General features: G+C 37.8%; 1 long non-coding RNA gene across 1 annotated transcript in view; it reads left to right on the top strand.

Moving 5' to 3' along the window:
• Positions 1 to 14,912, top strand: part of LOC143695947 (uncharacterized) — a 62,568-nt gene extending 47,656 nt beyond the window's left edge. The window contains exons 2-3 of the long non-coding RNA XR_013185419.1: positions 13,982 to 14,115; positions 14,844 to 14,912. This is a non-coding gene — a long non-coding RNA (uncharacterized LOC143695947). The remainder of the gene's footprint in view (positions 1 to 13,981; positions 14,116 to 14,843) is intronic.
• Positions 14,913 to 17,934: the final 3,022 nt, after the last annotated feature.

Here is a 17,934-nt window from a genome sequence, read left to right as displayed (position 1 = left end):
GTCATCCGTGACCTTGCTGGGAGTGCATGCCATTTCATCATGGAGGACATTAATAGAGATGTTAAACCTTACTAATCTGTGAATCAATATCTGAGGAGTGACACTAATAATTAGTCATCAGCTGGACTTCATGTCAGGGATCTGATGATAAGATGATTAAGACGATAAGACTCATTGAATGCTTGCTACCACAAGAAACCTGTTCATGAAGGTAATGATCATACCTTGAGTTATTGAAAGCAAAAGGATGAAACAGGTGATGAAAGTCACTCTGAACTTTTAAATAAAAGAACTTCTGAAGCTTAGAGCAGGATTCTTGTGAAGCTCTTTATCTGATCATTGTCTATCAAATGGCGATATTTTTAAACCCCATTTAATCTATGTCAATGCATTACAACTAGGAAATCCATGAGGCTATAGAGTCCTGTGCTAAAGTTTAATATGAGGAATCTGATTTTTTTTGATAACTGATCAATTTCTGTTATTTTAAACTCAAACAATGCCATTTGAGCATAGTTTTTATACTTTGTGTCTGCCAAGAAGAGCTCTGTAATCCATCAATGTAATTACTATAGTGTTTAAGGACTTTGGATTATGTTATGCCCAATGTTAATTTTTTAACAGCTGAATCATATTCAATATCAAATTTAATCTTAAAGCCTTGGCAGTACCTTGCTCAACTACCTCTAGAATAGATCTATAACCTTAGTACAAAATAGTTGCTGCAGCATGCAGCTGAAACCCAGTAGGTTTTCTTTTGGCTGACAAAACACAAAAACTCGTGTACCAGTTCTGACCAAAGCCACAAACATCAGAATCAAACCAGAAAGGATTTAATAATTTATGTTCTATTAGAATTCAGTTCTCAGCTATCAGATGTGATGCTGTAAAAAAGGAAAGGAAAAGCTTTTTGTTGTCACTAAAGAGGTAATCACTTCTTCCATGGACAAGTATCTCACTGTGCCGTTGCCAAGAAAAGATATGCAAGCACAAGAAGCTGTAGGAAACCAGTTTGACTATACTTCTGCAGGTCAGTTCTGAACTACTTGATAAAAACTGACAAAATGACATTAAATGAGACATCTTCCTGTTATTGCTGTCCTATATTATTTAGAAGATGACTTCTCTCTTTCTATAATCACTTGCCAAACAGAAACACAAGGTAGAACAGAAACTCAAAGTGTCCAAAAGGTATTTTTAAGCCACTACTTCTATTTATTCTTTTTTTCCAAAGATCTAGAATATAAAAATAGATTCAACTAATATTTGGGATCATTTTGGTCTGTAATGAGTCTAAGTGAACAGGGATTGTGAGCTCCTGCATAATTGGGCCTGTGTTAAAGGAACTTAAGAACAAAACTGATAGTTACCTAGACAGACAGAGTATTAAGAGACTAAAGCAGACTTTAAGTATCAGACTTAAAGTCTGACAATATCATGCAAGTGATTTCCTTCTCAGTAAAGTGCATAACAGCTGAGAATGTGTGATTTCCTTTAAACCAGGGTGGATTCACCAGAATGCACTACTTTATTCACCTGAACAACCTTTTAGAATCATAGGAGAGGATCTGGATGTAGATCTCATTGCCATTTTTGATAGAGAGAGTTTGTTTGCATGCAATTGGCAATATTTTTTAATTGTAAATCTCTACATCTAAATTTGACATCTAAGTGGATTATATGTGGTTACAACCACAGAAAAATTTACTCCTTCTTTTACTTTGTGTGAAGTATATAGCGCAGCATGTGTGTTTTCTTCCGCTGTAATCCTAAGTTTTCTTCTGGAAACAGCTAGCTGATATAAATGTGATTCATCACAGTTTATATGGAAATTCTTTCTGCATTGCAAAGGTATTATTTTACATTTCAGGACACAAATTTTAATTACCAAAATTAACAAGGGTAACAAAAATCTAGAAGTTATTAACTACATTGTATTTTTAAAATGTATGTCTAAAAACCCTCTTGTGAACAAGACAGTAAAAGTACAATAAAAATCACCTAATTCTCCATTTCAAGTTTATTACTTCAATAATTCTAAGTTATACAAAATGACAATGTATTCAATCAAGTATAAGGGGTTTTGTTTGTTATGCTCATTTTTTAAATTCAGCAATTAAAGAAAGTGGCAATTTATTTTGTTTATAAGGTACAGTTTTCATCCATACCCAAAAGTGCCCTTTAATTATTTTAGTATGAAAATAATTTTGTAGAGCATAGCACACTTCATATTGGCTACTTTTGCACATAGATTTTTATTGCTTCTCCAAAATCCTTCAGAGTTATGTTTTGCCAGCTATGCTAGTAATAATTATTCTGCAATTAAAATCCTCATACCTCCTTATTACCCCAACTAGCGCCTCTCTCCCAACAATGAATCAGCTATAAAGGGATGTTCTGCATTGAAAACAAGCTGGAGCCTTCACATCTCATCAGAAAAACTGCTTAACTAGATTACAGAATATGGGAGATAGGGGCCTGCAGTGAATCAAACAGAAAAGACTGCAGGAAACAAATATTAATTACAGCTGCATAAGTCAGGACAATCACTAATGAGTTTGGAAATAATGGAAGGAATGGCTTAAAATGCTGACAGTCACCAAGTTACATCTTAAATCTAGTCTTTTACCTCTTACCTTTCGTCCTGTTGTTTCTCATCTTATTTGAAGTTTAACATCCAGCACAAAAGACATAGCACTGTCTTCTAGTGAAAATATGAAGATTATTAAACTTTCAGAATTCGCTGTGTAGTATACTGAGAGAATCCACTCACACTGAGGTTAATTATTTTTTTTCTATTATCTTTCTGCAGAAGCACCTGAAGGCTTTAGCTGACATAAAGGTCTCGTTATGCTGAATGTGCTCTATTTGTGTCTTAACACTTTTCAGTCTAAATTTGAATGAACCAAACAAAAAGTGTATGGCTAATCTAAATATGAGAACTGAGAGGTAGGGAGATTAAGTTACCCACTAGACTGTACTAGAAATCAGTACTGGAGCTGGGAGAAGGGAGTAGATCCTGACTGTGGTGACCTAATTCAGAATAATATCATGAAGACTGCTGTAGGGAGTCTGCCATTGGAAATCCAACCTCTTGTCAGCTGTTAGGACATTTGCCATGAGTTAAACTGGGCCACTAACACATATAATGGATATATATGTGCCTTTGTGTGTGAGGATGAGGGGGTCTGAAAGTTGTTGAGAACTCTTTCCAGACAAAGGTACATTTGAATTTCAGAAAGTCTTTGAAAATTCAATACAGACTAGTTGGGAAAGAAAATTGCTTAGATTTATTTTTTTAAAATAAATTAGTGGAAAAGAAGAAAGGTAAAAATGAGCTGTTGAATCCCCAGTGTCTTCAGACTGCATTAGGGAGTTCTGGAAAGAGTTGTACACAAGCTAATTGTTGTTCCAGCTTCATAATCCCTAAGAGCTCATCCCTGGTTTCCATTTTTTCTCACAGAATTTTCACTGCCTCCAAGTTGGTGCAAAAAGGGGGCAACTGGGACCTACATATATGACATACATGCCAGGGTTTCAGGCTCGACAAAGTCATGTATTCAGCATAATTACAGCAAATAGCCTTATAAGTCAAGGTTGAAGAAATTAATCACTTCAGATGTTGACTGCTGAGGACATTTGCTATCATCTATCAATGATTTATGAAGAGAGCTCCCAAGTGACAAGATTTTGCTTTAGATAGCATTTGAATGCACACAAAGTATGTTATATGCAGGATTATTATTCTTTCAATTTCTTAAATTATTCCTCTTATCTGGGTAATAAAAAGGTAGCTACTTGTCTATCTACGTTTATAGAAGATACCACAGCAACACAAATCCTTCACATTGCTTCCTCTTTCTTTATATTATCATTAATCAGCTAATTAAGAGCAGCTGTGGTGATGGTCTCTGTGTGTTGATTCCCATCAATATGAGTTACACAGAGTCCAGTAACTCATTCATCATAAGGCAAATGACTGCAGCTTTGGGCAGGCATTAGTCTATCAGGGCTAATAGGAAAAGATGTGATGTTGTATTCAGCTGTATAAGAAAAAAATACGTTTTCCTTATCCCAGAGTGGAATCCTCTGTGCAGCCGTTATTTTTAGTACGTGCATTTGAATGATTTTGCTAATACAAAGCAGTAAGAAAAAATAATTTTTGTTCCCTGAGCCATTTTGCTGCTTGGACAACTTTGATTCTTTACTGGATGTCTATTGCACAATTTCAACTTTTTTTTTTCAACAATTTCAACAATTTCAGTGTTGAATATGTGAAACACAGAAATGTGTTTCAACTTTGGTTTGGCTTTAGTGATTTTAATACTGGCCAGATTTAATTTTCCTATTATTTACTTTATGTAGTGGTATTCTTTTCTCTCCAGTTTACCAGATCTCACCCCTCTTAGTCAATTAAAAATCTCCCTCCTTCACTGTTAAAAAAAAAAATTAAATGGGTTTTGGAGAAGGTGGCTTTTTGTTCTATTCTTGGTAATGTATCAGGTAGGCTTATGTTTTGAAATAATGTAAATAAGTTAATTAGTCTGGAAAATAAGTTTCAGTCCTGGATAACTTTGAGACAGCAGTGAAAACTTCTGAAACTCTTTTACCTTCCAGGTCATGTTCCTGTATTTGGAAAATGAAAATGTTGGTAATTATCAAGTGGACAGAGTTTATGGAGAGAAGTACAGTGCCAAAGAATTAATAAGTTAGAAACTGACATCAACATTGATTTCGTCATTGCCATCAAATGGGGTTTGTTTGTTTGTTTCTTTGGTCATCTGTCTGCTTGGACAGAACTGCTGGCTGGCAAAAGTAGGAAGCAGAAACTAGTGTCACCAATTTGTACTTTGAAGACCTTCATCCAATGACCTCCTCACAGCACTGCTGTTGTCTTATTTTTAAAATTCTGAAGGTATGTGGGCGGCCAAACTGATTCCTTTCTTTTCCTCCCATAAAATTCACCACTATCACCAGCCATGAAGAGTGGTGGACTGGAGGAATTGGGAGAAGTGAAGTAGGTGAGACTTTTAGAAGGGGCAGAAGAGATGGCCTAAACTTTAGTTTCATCTACTTTTAAAATGTTACCTTCAGAAACCTTTCTGACAGAAATTGGTTATCCCAGATTTATTAAAACACTTCTGTAGAATACAATTTTTCACATTGTGTGGTCAAAACAATAAGAAGTTTTATATGGTTCCTTGCTTCCTGAGCACTTCCCACAGTGTTTTTACATCTCATTTTCCATAGAATTATTTGACTGTGATGTTGCAGAATCAGTACTCTTCAAGATACTTGGAAATGAACATTTCCACAAATGCGTTCCTTAAATGTTCTGCTGCCATATAGAATTTTATTCTGACTATCCCAACTGCTGTAAGAAATTGATTTATATTGAAAGGCACATTAAAAACTCTGAAGTGTTTTATTCCTTCTTTGCTAATTTTGAAATATTAAATTCTGGGAATATAGTGCTGTTGAATGAAAGGTACGTGTTCTACTCCAAAAATGCTAACTTCACAATAGTAGATTTTTGTATGGTTACAATTAATACTTCGAGATGACATAGAAGATATAAATTCAAGTTGTCATTATGGTTGGGAGATTGTGTCAAAAGTCACCTTTGACCCAAGCTCCACAAATATATGAGGGAAAACTTATCACACAATCAAGTTCCAGGATTGGGAAAATCATAAGATGGACATCAGTAAAGTATAGATTCTATGTGGAGAGTGCAGGTTAGGTTCTTCTCCATTTTCATTGCTGTAGTCACTTGCTCAGTATGAAGAAGAAATCTTTGTGATGTAACAGAAACTGGTGTCTTCCTCTATGGCCTATTGGTTTTATTGGCCCTCCCTGTGAGTGTTTACAAAGTAAAACATTATACAATATTGGGTAAGTCCCAAGAAAGGTAAGGTGTCATTGTTAATGAAACCTGCTAATGATAATGTCTTTGGTGATGTGTCATTGTCATTCTTATATTGATATGAGAAAAAAGAGGTTGTCTCTTGACCTGGATATTTATTGTTGTTCCATATGAACCTTGTCAGTCAACGTTCTCTGAAAGAAAGTATATATTCTAATGAACCTGTATTTTCAATGAGTTTTACTTTTCCCATTTGTGTTTGCAAATAGTGGATGGATTTAGGTCTTCTCAGTACTTCATGTGCTGAAGCGATGTCTTGCTCTTGGTTATTTTTATTCTTTCCTTTGATACAAAGGTAGTGAATACTTTCATCTCTTTGTGTGTAAGATCACACACATATTTAATGAGGCTACAACAAAGCCCCAGATATGATTAAAAAGTATCCCATGTCATCAAACTGTCTTGTCCTCACATGATTTCCAGGTTATTGTAAAATACATAGCAACTTCAACTGTGTTGGTGAAGCAGGAAGTATGTATCATCAGTTTGATTAATCAAATTATAACCATAGTACACTTCAATACTCTGATTCTAAATATGATTTAAATCATATTTAAGTTTGGAGAATTCAGAGTACTTTTAAATTATGACAGGAGTTTAATCTGTTGGCATGTTCCAATGATTCAGTATTTCTTGGTGGAAAATGGCAAATTTTGGAGCCCAGTCATAGCAAAGAGAATACCTCTTTGTATATTAATAATATTGTTTTAAACCACAGATGGACTTACTAAAGGCAATACCGTCTCCTACTATAGAATGCTTTTCAACATTCATGCTCATTCTTTGTATTCCTGTAGAATTTCTAATTAAAATAAAAGTCTGATTTGTAATTAAAAAAATATTAGACTTGACAGGGAGGATGAAAAGACCATATCCAGACACCACTGAGGCTAATATTTTCAATCTAATTGATTTTAGTCAGAACTACTAAAGCTCAGGAAAAGCATTAAAATGACAATATATTATGGCTTTGTCTGAAGAACTGGAAAAAGTCACCTGAAGGGAATGTCATAGCAGAAGGGAGGGAGGGAGGAAAGGAGGGAGGGAGGAAATGGAAGGAAGGAAGGAAGTGGCGGAAGGAAGGAAGGAAGTGGCAGAAGGAAGGAAGGAAGTGGCGGAAGGAAGTGGTGGAAGGAAGGAAGTGGCGGAAGGAAGGAAGGAAGTGGCGGAAGGAAGGAAGTGGCGGAAGGAAGTGGCGGAAGGAAGTGGCGGAAGGAAGTGGCGGAAGGAAGGAAGTGGCGGAAGGAAGGAAGTGGCGGAAGGAAGTGGCGGAAGGAAGTGGCGGAAGGAAGGAAGTGGCGGAAGGAAGGAAGGAAGGAAGGAAGGAAGGAAGGAAGGAAGGAAGGAAGGAAGGAAGGAAGGAAGGAAGGAAGGAAGGAAGTGGCGGAAGGAAGGAAGGAAGGAAGGAAGGAAGGAAGGAAGGAAGGAAGGAAGGAAGGAAGGAAGGAAGGAAGGAAGGAAGTGGCGGAAGGAAGTGGCGGAAGGAAGTGGCGGAAGGAAGTGGCGGAAGGAAGTGGCGGAAGTGGCGGAAGGAAGTGGCGGAAGGAAGTGGCGGAAGGAAGTGGCGGAAGGAAGGAAGTGGCGGAAGGAAGGAAGTGGCGGAAGGAAGGAAGTGGCGGAAGGAAGGAAGGAAGTGGCGGAAGGAAGGAAGGAAGGAAGGAAGGAAGGAAGGAAGGAAGGAAGGAAGGAAGGAAGGAAGGAAGGAAGGAAGGAAGGAAGGAAGGAAGGAAGGAAGGAAGTGGCGGAAGGAAGGAAGGAAGTGGCGGAAGGAAGGAAGTGGCGGAAGGAAGGAAGTGGCGGAAGGAAGGAAGTGGCGGAAGGAAGGAAGGAAGGAAGGAAGGAAGGAAGGAAGGAAGGAAGGAAGGAAGGAAGGAAGGAAGGAAGGAAGGAAGGAAGGAAGGAAGGAAGGAAGGAAGGAAGGAAGGAAGGAAGGAAGAATAGATTTCAAAGCTCTCCTGGTGTCCTGGGTCTGGCTGGGAAGGAATAAACTTTTGTCACAACAGCCCTGACGGTGCTGTGCTCCACACTTGTGGCTAAACCACTGTTGATAACAGTGTTTTAGCTGTGCTGAGCAGTGCTTCCACAGCTTCAAGGCTATCTATCTGAACCTCTCTTTTTCCCAAAAGCCAGTAGGCTGGGGGTGGGCTAGAGATTTAGAGGAGAGAGAGCTAGGACAGCTGACCCAACTGAATAAAGGGATATCCAATATCATATGACTCCATACTCATCGGATAGGGATGGGAGAAAGGAGAAGGAGGTGGTGGCATTCATTCCTAAGGCATTTGTCTTCCCAAACAACCACTATGAGTGGTGAGGACCTGCTTTCCAAGAAGTGTCTGGACATCTGCCTGCTGATGGGAAGTACTGAATTAATTCCTCTTTGTGCTTTTCATCCATATGCAGCTTTTGCTGCATCTCAACCCACAAGCTTTCCCATCTTATTTTATCCCCCTGTCCTGATGAAAAGGAGGAGTGAAAGACCAACAAAGTGGGAGTCTGGCAGCCAGACAAGATCAACCTACCACAAGAGCACACATCTTATTTTCAGGTTTTTGAGTCGCTTTGTTGTTTTTTTCACAGGGATAATGAAATCAGTAAAGGAAGTTTTTGGGATATGAATGTTGTTTGGATTTGTGAGTTTAAATAGACTGAACTGGATTTCAGGTTCTCTTTTGTTCCTTGAAAATCAAAGCTATTATGCCTTGTGGAGCTATCCTTAATTCTGTTAATTTGAGGACTGTCTGTTCCAGGTCACAAAAGAAACTGTGATTTACAAGGTTAACTGACTAATTGGCTTGTTTCAGACAGGAATGTCGATCCTCATTTTGCTTCTAAAGAGGTGATATGCTAAGATACTTAATTCAGATTGACAAAATTTCTCATATATTCAATGAAGGCTCCAAAGTGGCATATTATCTGTCTTCATCTCTCACCCTTTGCATTTGGATTATGCAACATGGGATAGACATTGTCAATGTATAAGTATTTTCTGCAGGTGCTTCTCTTTCTCTCTCCTGCGCTAAGTGTCCCACAATTTCTTTCCTTTCTTCCACTTTCAGAAGGGAATAGTCAGAAAGAATTATTTCTGAGTTTCCACATGTAATGGTGTAGCTGAGTCCATCATGATCAAGGTAAACAAATACATTGCATACATACTAAGATTCTCTGAACACCTAGTGGCGTTCAAATCCTAAAGTGCCTCCACATTAATAGATTGAAAATAAATTACAGTCTATAAGTTTGTTTCTTAATGTATTGGTTTGGTGAACTTAAGAGCAATTTATCACCTGTAGATGAAGATTTAGGTGAACTGTCAGACTCAATAGCACAGTCAGACTGAAGCAAGGCTGGCAGTTCCATGTATAATATTTTAATTAAGGCACAAGTGCCCTTTTCCTAGAGCTGTAAAATAAATAGCTTATTAAAGAATCACTTTAACAGGAGTGTATTTAGGATAAATGGAGGGAAGTAAACTTTGACCTTTTCAAATAATGGAACTGTATTCTCACGCAAAAACAGAAGAGCAGAACTTTTTCTGCTTTGGAGAAGAAGAAAATCCAAATACTGTGAAATAAAGAAAAAAATTTTGAAACACATAGAGTTATATACTTACTGAAATTTTTATGCATTTTCAGTTTAAAAGGAAGAGTATTAATAAAGTATGTGGCTTTTCTTCTAAAATATAACATTGCAGTATTACAGTTTTCATTTAAATAGTTCAGTGGTATAGGAATCCAGCAGCAACAAACTCATTGGCACCCCAAATTTTTGGAAAAAGGGCATGTATTTCTGTCATATGTCATCAGGAAATAATTTTGTTGCCTTTGAGGAATTGTTGCATGAATCAGAGTCACGCGGACCTCTTAGAGGTAACCTTGGTAAAATAAGGTTTTGTGAGAAGACCAAAGGTCTTCCATCTATATGTTTCACTTCACTCAGTCATTTTCTAAGAAACTTAAACAAATACAGCAAGTGTTAATCTACCATAATGATAATAAAAAAATTCCACAGACCCAACACTACTTTTGTTAAATCATTTGTGTATGATATCATCTAAACCTTTTATATTCTAATGATTACAATCCTGAAGATCAAACATTGTTGTGTTTTCTTAGAAGAAGAAATAATGATATTTCGTTTTGCCCTTGGTTTTACCTCCTTGTTTTAAGCTATGTTGAAATTAGTATCACCTGCTTTGTATCTTAAATTGTGGCTCTATAGTTTCTTTAACAGAAGCATAAACTAGTTGCCAGGAGGTACCCACCTAGATAACCGAGTCAGGAGTCTTAAGGTTACTCAGCATATTTACAAAGTCCTGGTTCCATAGTACAAGAGACTGCCACAGCTGATGACATTTTTCTTGCCTTCATCCCTGATGGTATTTCAGATCCTGATCCAAAGGCCTTCTCTTTAACCTCTTTCCAGGGTTGTGTCTCATTATTTTCCTGTTCACTGCCCTCATGTATGAATGTGGCCTTTTGTGCTCCTTGTCTCTGGTTCCTGACTTTCACTGGTTGTTTCACTTCAAGCTAGTTCTCAAAAGTCTGATTGACCAAATCCACAGCCTTTCTAACTGCACTTGGAATTTAATTTTTGACAGTGAGTTTGTGTCTGTGTTTTGAGATTCCCCTTTTTTAAAATATTTTTTAGCAAAACCAGGAATTTCTTATATTACCAATGCTTTTAATCCAATACAGTCTGTATAGAAACTTAATCTTTTCATAGATATGGGTGTTTACCACAGTTTTCAAATATTAGTTGTGGTTCCCTTTTGTGGCTTTTCCAAAAAGAAAAGCTTCTGGAGAAGAAAGAACTGTTGGAGGAATATTATCTGGAATCATATTTTTGCAGATCAACTTATGACCCTTGCAGCTGCCAAGTACCAGCTGAGGTACAAAACATCAGGCAAGAAATGTGCATTATACTGTGGTACACACTGGGAACAGACAGACTGGTCTCCTCGTGTATCTAAATGATGGTTGCTGTGGCTCTACTCATGCAGAATAATCTGACTGTTTCTGGGGAAAGCGTGGCTCTCAATAGTTTAACATGAGTATCTGTATATATAGATAATTTTACAGTGTTGAATGAGGATGCAAGCTAAATAGGTTGAGAAATCTAAGGGGTTACATGACATATTTACATGGTCTTTTACATATACCCTTGAAAACTGCTGGCACTTTTATTTGCTACTATATTACATAACCCTCACAGACCTTTTAGGGGTATCCAGGGTTGTCATCTTAGTTATCCTTTGCATAGCACCTACCTCTGCTGAACTTGAACATTTACTCTACTTGCTCATGGAAAAAGAAAAAGCTAGCAATGAAAATACAGAACAAATGGCATCATCACTTGAGATATTAAAAAATTTTGCTCGGTCCAAATCAAACTCATTATTAGTTCCAGCATTTTAGGAGCACAAACACATGCACACAAAAATATAGACATGCTCACAAACATATACACGTTTGTTCTACCTGTAACTAGTTTCACTTTTGATGCTCATAAATTTTTCAGCTTTATATTTGGTGCTTAATAGCTGGAAACACATAAAGGAATAGTCCATAAGGAGAAACTACATGTGAAAGCAAACTATTGTGAAGGTACATATGAAATCCATTGGATGAAGGAAGACTATGTTCCCACACTTGGAGTTCAGCCCTGCAAAAGCTGCAAATGTTGAGCTAACAGCTAGAAAATGAGGAACATATGGTTCTTTTTGTGGTTTTGTTTATGTTTTCAGCATAGATATCTGATAGCTGGTATCATGTTTAGTATTGGTAAATGGAACAAAGTCAAGCTAAGAAATTACAGAGTACCTTTCAGAAGATTAGTTTGCATGATGGAAACATGCAAATGTATTTGGAAGCAGGATGTTGACTTTGTAGTTCAGTGACCTCTGTCTCATCTCTACACGCAATTTCTAATAAATTGTTCTGAATTGTTCTTCTGACCACTAGCCAAGAAAATAATACTGTTATTGCCAGATCCCAAATATCTCTGCAGTAACAATGTCAGAGTAAAACTATTAGTGGAATTACTATGTCAGAAAGGCATCTCACGAGCTAAGGACAGTCTGTGGCACAAGATCTCAAAGCACCTTGCGATCTGTCTTGGCCATTCTGTCATATTCTCAAGTTAGTAGTGGCAACTGTAACTTCTGAGAGATTGCAACATTGCAAGCAAATAGTGACATCAGTGTGCATAGCCTGAAAGGACTGGAAAAACATAGGGGATTGAGAGACCCTTTTGTCTTAGCTCAGCTGCCATAGTGCCTGATGAATTCCAGATCTAGCAACAATAGTTTCCAGCATACCTGTATCTCCTTGTCTCCACTCCTAGTTTACACTCTAACAACACATTTTAGTGTTTTCTTATGACACTGGAAGACTAGATGGGATACAGAGACATGAAATGAGGTGAAAAGTGACTCTTTGATGTGGGGGGAGTACTCCATGGAGCAGGAGATGCTGAGGACTGGTTAGCTGACAAGCTGCTTTGCAGAAAAAGACCTGAGAGTCCTGGTGGTCAAGTTGAACTTGAGCCAGCAATGTGTGCTTGCAGTGATGGCCACCAGCATCCTAGGCTGTGGTAGGAAGACCACTGCCAGCAGGCTGAGGAAGATGACCTTTACAGTCTGCTCAGCTCTGGTGGGGCAATGTCTGGAGGGCTGGGTCCAAGTCTGGGCTCCCCAGTACAAGAGGGTAGCCTGCTTTAGCAGATCCCTCTTGAGCAGTAGGATCAGGTAAAGGGGCAAAATATGTCTCAGGAGGACCCTTCAAACTTTAACTTTCCTAATTCTGTGATAATGTGTTGGGAGCAGAATAAAAGGAAGTGGAAAATCTAGGGAGATCTGCTATAAGTGGAACAACTTATAAAAACAACTTGTCAAAAAAGGGGATGTAATGCACAGGGTAATGCATAGAAAATGTATGGTCGTATTAGGGAACTATGGTTTCTGTCAAATGCATAGGGCAGGGAGTGGAAATCTATTGGAGAAATGAATAAGGGTGAAAAGGAATATAGTGGTTTAGAACAGAAGAAGGGTATGGAGCTTATAGACAACCTAGCATGAAGAGGCTGACAGAGTACCTGCAGTTTTAGGCAGGAGGAAATGAGGTATGCAAAGTGTTTTTCTGCTCTTAAAAGGAAAGAGATAGGTGGAAAGGGAGCATATATGTGTCTTGTAGGGTCCAGCAGAAGAATGTGAAAAAATCTCTGCTGTGTTTTTGGTTTCAGCCTCACAAAGGGAATAACATCGGTGATCCATTTGAATATCAGAATATTAGCTAACTCAGCCTTACTGACCCATCTTTAATAGAGAATGACTATGATGAGGAGAAGAAGAACAAGTTAGGAGTTTGCAGGATTGGCAGGTTGAAGGGAGCAGTCACAGATAAAGAGTTATTGAATGCTAGGCAAGTAAAGCCTGGGATATAGGCAACAGACACAGGAACAGACCAGATGGATTAGCAGGTGGTGTGGGCACAGCACAAGGAAAAGATGGGTAGAATACTGATAGAAGGAAGAAATATGACCAGATTCAGTAAAAGTCATCTGATTTCAAGTTCAAGCTGCTAAATTTCAGAAAGCAGAATCAGAAATCCATATGGGAATTTGTTGTTGATCCAGGACACTTGCCAAGCCCTGATCTAATACAGAGCAAGGAGTAGATGAGGCAAGATTCAGTGGTTTGGCTTATCAAAACTCTTGATGACTGCTTAAGTCTAGACTAGACTTAGAAAGCCCTTCAATCTGTTCTGTGTGAATTTAGGACAGTCTCTTCCCAGAACTGCCATGCAATGAAGGACATATGATTTTAGGATAGGCAGAGGCCAAGAAGCTCCTATACCACCGCCTATACAGAGTTAGTAAGTAGTAGTGCACAATATGCTTTTGATCTAAACACTGCTCTAACGCCTTAGAAAATGAAATATAGATTAAATGAATTATAGATGATAAGCCTCTTAATGCTTTGCAGCCAAGGAATGCTGAGTGTTTTAGATAGCCTACCCCTGCCTCCCCAAAATTAAAAATCACTTGTTCCTGCAGGCCAGACAAGAAGACAAAAGAAAGACAATAGAAAGAACTTTTCAGTAAGAAGCTGAAGTTATCAGGACTTTTTTTCCTGAGGGATGAATTATCTTCCAGCTGTGCTGTGGACCAATCAAACTCTGCTGATTCATGTGAGTAACCCTTTTTAAGTTAACACTCATATAGCTCCATACAAGAAAATTTTCATCTGAGTCAGGACATAACTCCACAAACAGTATCATTTTTGGCACTTTGGCTGACTTCATGGAGATGTATAAAGGAATATATTGTTTTCTTGCTGGTGGCAGTCTTGAGTTTTATTACATCTGTTATTTATATCTTGTATTTTCCTCCATTTCTAGTATAACTCAGATTATTCTGTGCTATATAAAGGCAAGAACTTCCATTCAGCAAGAGTAACATTACTGTAGCTACCAACAGTGTATTTTGGTATTTAATTGTATCAGGAATGTCCCATATTTTTATCTTATATTTATGGAATTTGAAATGTACTTTTGTTACTATTTTTTTTGTTTCCCATTTTATTTTATATTGATCACAGTGCATAAGTAGATGGAACTGATTTGCTAAACTATCTTCTGTATAGAGGACTATGATTGTGAGAATCTTTTATCATAATGTATGAAACCACTATGGAAAGACACTCCTCACTGGGATACTATCATATATAATATGGTCTGTGTATGTGCTGCTATCCCACACTTCTCAATGAAAGATATCTCAATGCCTGTCTGTGACATAACAGAGATAGTGGGTTTCAGCTGCTTTTAAATTTGTGAATGCCTAAAATATCGTTGAGGCTGGTTAGTTTCTTATAAAATAAGTGTAAGTCTATTAACTGCAGATATATTCTTTTCAGCTATTTGTTGAAGAAACTTCAAATTATATTCAGTATCCACTCAGGGTTCAGATATCTTGGCTTGAAGACCAGAGGTATAACATGATCTTTAAACTACCATGTAATATCAGTTTATATAATTTTTCACACCCATGCCTAAGGTGAATATCGAGAATAGCCCTATGGTTGTCTATGCAGACAATGACAATTTTACCCTTTGAATGCAAGAAATGAAATCAAGAATGAGTCTACTTCTTATCTCTCATGCAGCATGCCTTCTGCTCAGAAATATTTCCACAAAACATCTTCTCCATTTGAAAACACTGATTGAGAAAAATAAAATATTTTGTGGGCAGATATAGGTTTGTTTCATATTTCAAAAAGAAAATTGATAAATATTTTGGTCTGATTTGATGAAGGGAGCTTAAACAAAAAAATCAAACCCAATGTTTTTTAAGCCCTACTGAAATATACATTTTTTCATAATTTGCCATCTAAATTGTGGATGATATGGTATTTTTTAACTGGAAATATTAACATATAAGCATCCAAATGCTGATTTCTTGTTCCAAGTAACTTTCTGAAGAAATATTTCATCCCAGGTCAGATTTTCAAAGTTCAAAACTAAGTTTTCTCAGGAAGAAAAACCAAACTGGTTGTAAGCAAATTATATAGAGATAATACATGGGGAGAAGAGACAGAGAGCATGCAAATATCCAATATATTTTATTTTCTCATGACCTTTGCTCTTTGCCTTTCTTCTGTTAAGTACTGCTGTTTCACCAGATGCTTTGCAGCAGTTCCTCTTTATAACATCAGATTTTCAGATTTTGTCCTTTCTTCCTTTTTTTTTATCCTTATTAGGACTTGATTTTTCCTATTGCGCCAGTTTTTGGTATCTGAAACACCTCTTTCATCCCACAGTACTGTTTAGTCACTTTGGGATAGACAGTCACCCCATAAGTTTTGTAGAAATGTGGTTAAAGCTCTACTTCCCACCCTTTTTAAACAACAGGAATCCATCTAAAAGTGATGTTACTACAAAACCACATTAAGAAATCACAGTTCTGATCTGGTTTTACATCTTCTTTATGATTTTATAATTACCAAATTAATTATCTCCAAACAATTACTCTCAAATTGCCATTTTTAGTTGTTTGGGTTTTTTCTTTAAAGCTGCTTGAGCTACGTTAGAAGATACTTGGCCCATCAATAAACATTACTTCTCAGCTTAGCAACTCATGGATAGAATGTTTTTTTCCCCAGGATGATTAGCAAGTTTTTGGATTGCAGTTAGTACTGCCATTTGTAACATGCTGATGAGGGTAATTCACAAAACCTAATTCATAACCCATAATGGATAATACCTTTAGTGTCAGGAAATTATCTTCTTCCTGAGAGTGGTTTGGATTTTGTTCTCCCCCCTTTCTACTCTGACAGTAAAGGGTGCACAAGCTGATTATGTATGAATCCCTCACTGTCCACATCTGAATCTGCAGGAAAAAGTGACTTTTGCTGAAGCACCTCTACAATTTTCTTAGCTAGGGTTTTGTAGACCTATACAACTGTCTGCTGAAAGAAATTATGTCAGTGGTAAGAGGGTTAACATCTACTGTTTACCAGTAACACATGAAAGTAGGAAAAATAAAACTGATGAATAAAACATTAAACCACCTTTCATCAGCAACTCCCCAACTCTGTCACCACAATGATAAATTCTTTAAACTCCTTGCTGCCTTCCTGTCCTGCACGTCTCTGCCCATCCCTGTGGCTCCCCACACCCAGTCCATGTCCTAGCACCCCACATCAGCCCCCAGAGCCTACCAAGGGAGGTGCCCAGGTCTGGGGCTGCCCTGGTGCCCCCATTGCCCTGTTCCTGGCTGAGGTGGTGGGATGGGCTCTGGCTGCCAGGCTCTGTCCTGATGGAGCCATGGTGAGCCCCCATGGGGCTCTGACAGTGCCTTTCTCATGTCAAGAGGGCAGAGGTGAATGATGGTGTTAAAATTACCTGCACAGAGCAGTTGCTGAGTGCCTGATAAAATGTTCGAGACATCTTCTCATGTTCCTTAGTTCTCCAGTGCTCTGGAATGGAAAGGCTCTACACAATGAGCCTCTCAACCCTTGCCTCTGAGCACTGTCAGACATGTTTCAAAATGATGCAGGTACTGGACTGCATTTGCAGGGAAAATACATGTCAAACCTTACCTTTCTGTAAATGGCTTTGTCTATTCCTATGCAATGGTGGATTAGGCTTTGACTATCCTTAGTCGTTTTCTAAAAATAAGTCCTGAAAATTCAAAAAAACCATCCCAAATATGTAATATTTTCCTGCCTCAGTATCTTTTTCAAACATTTTCTCTAGTAGTGCTGTTTGGTTTAATTTATGAATCCCTTAATGTAAACTCTGCCAGTGTAGCTTGACAAAAATATTTAGTGTAATTTTTTAACATATACAATAATCCTCTTGTGGCATATATTCTCCCTCCCTCTGCCTCTCCCACTAGATATATAACATCCCTTTACACATATGTTTGTATGAATATATTTATATGCGCTTTTTTAAAAAAACCCAAGCAGTTGATAGTTCTAGGCCTCATAGGAATAATCGCTCTTTCTGTGGAGAAGGGATGTCATTTTACTGGTAATGTAGGAGTGTAGCAGCAGCTATAGAACACCTCTTCCTTACTGTTTTTACACAGACAAATATGTTTCCATCTAACAAGGGGAATTTATGATTGCTGAGCCAAAGGCATGGCTGAAATACACCACTGAGTAGCACAGATAATAGAATACATAAAGACTGAGATTCAAGGTACAAATAGCAATTTCAGAAGCAAAGCATATTCACAAGATCTTTGTGGATGCTCAGTGACACTATCAGGGACAATAGCTGCAGAACAACATCACTAGGAAGGTGACTGGAACGTACAAAGCACCCAAGTTTTCCATTAGACAGTCACCTAAAAGTCAAGATCCTTAGGAGCTCATTCCAAGTCAGCTTCTTGTAGGGATTCAGGCTCTGGAGGTGACAACTAAATTTTGGTTAGCATAGGGATTCCTGAAATCTTTGAAGCATGGATTGAACCTAGGAAAGGCATAGTGGCTGCTTGCC

Source organism: Agelaius phoeniceus, chromosome 1 (assembly GCF_051311805.1).
Source record: "Agelaius phoeniceus isolate bAgePho1 chromosome 1, bAgePho1.hap1, whole genome shotgun sequence".
NCBI lineage: Eukaryota > Metazoa > Chordata > Aves > Passeriformes > Icteridae > Agelaius > Agelaius phoeniceus.
The sequence above is the reverse complement of the archived record's forward strand: the minus strand, read 5'-3'. Positions and strand labels throughout refer to the sequence as shown.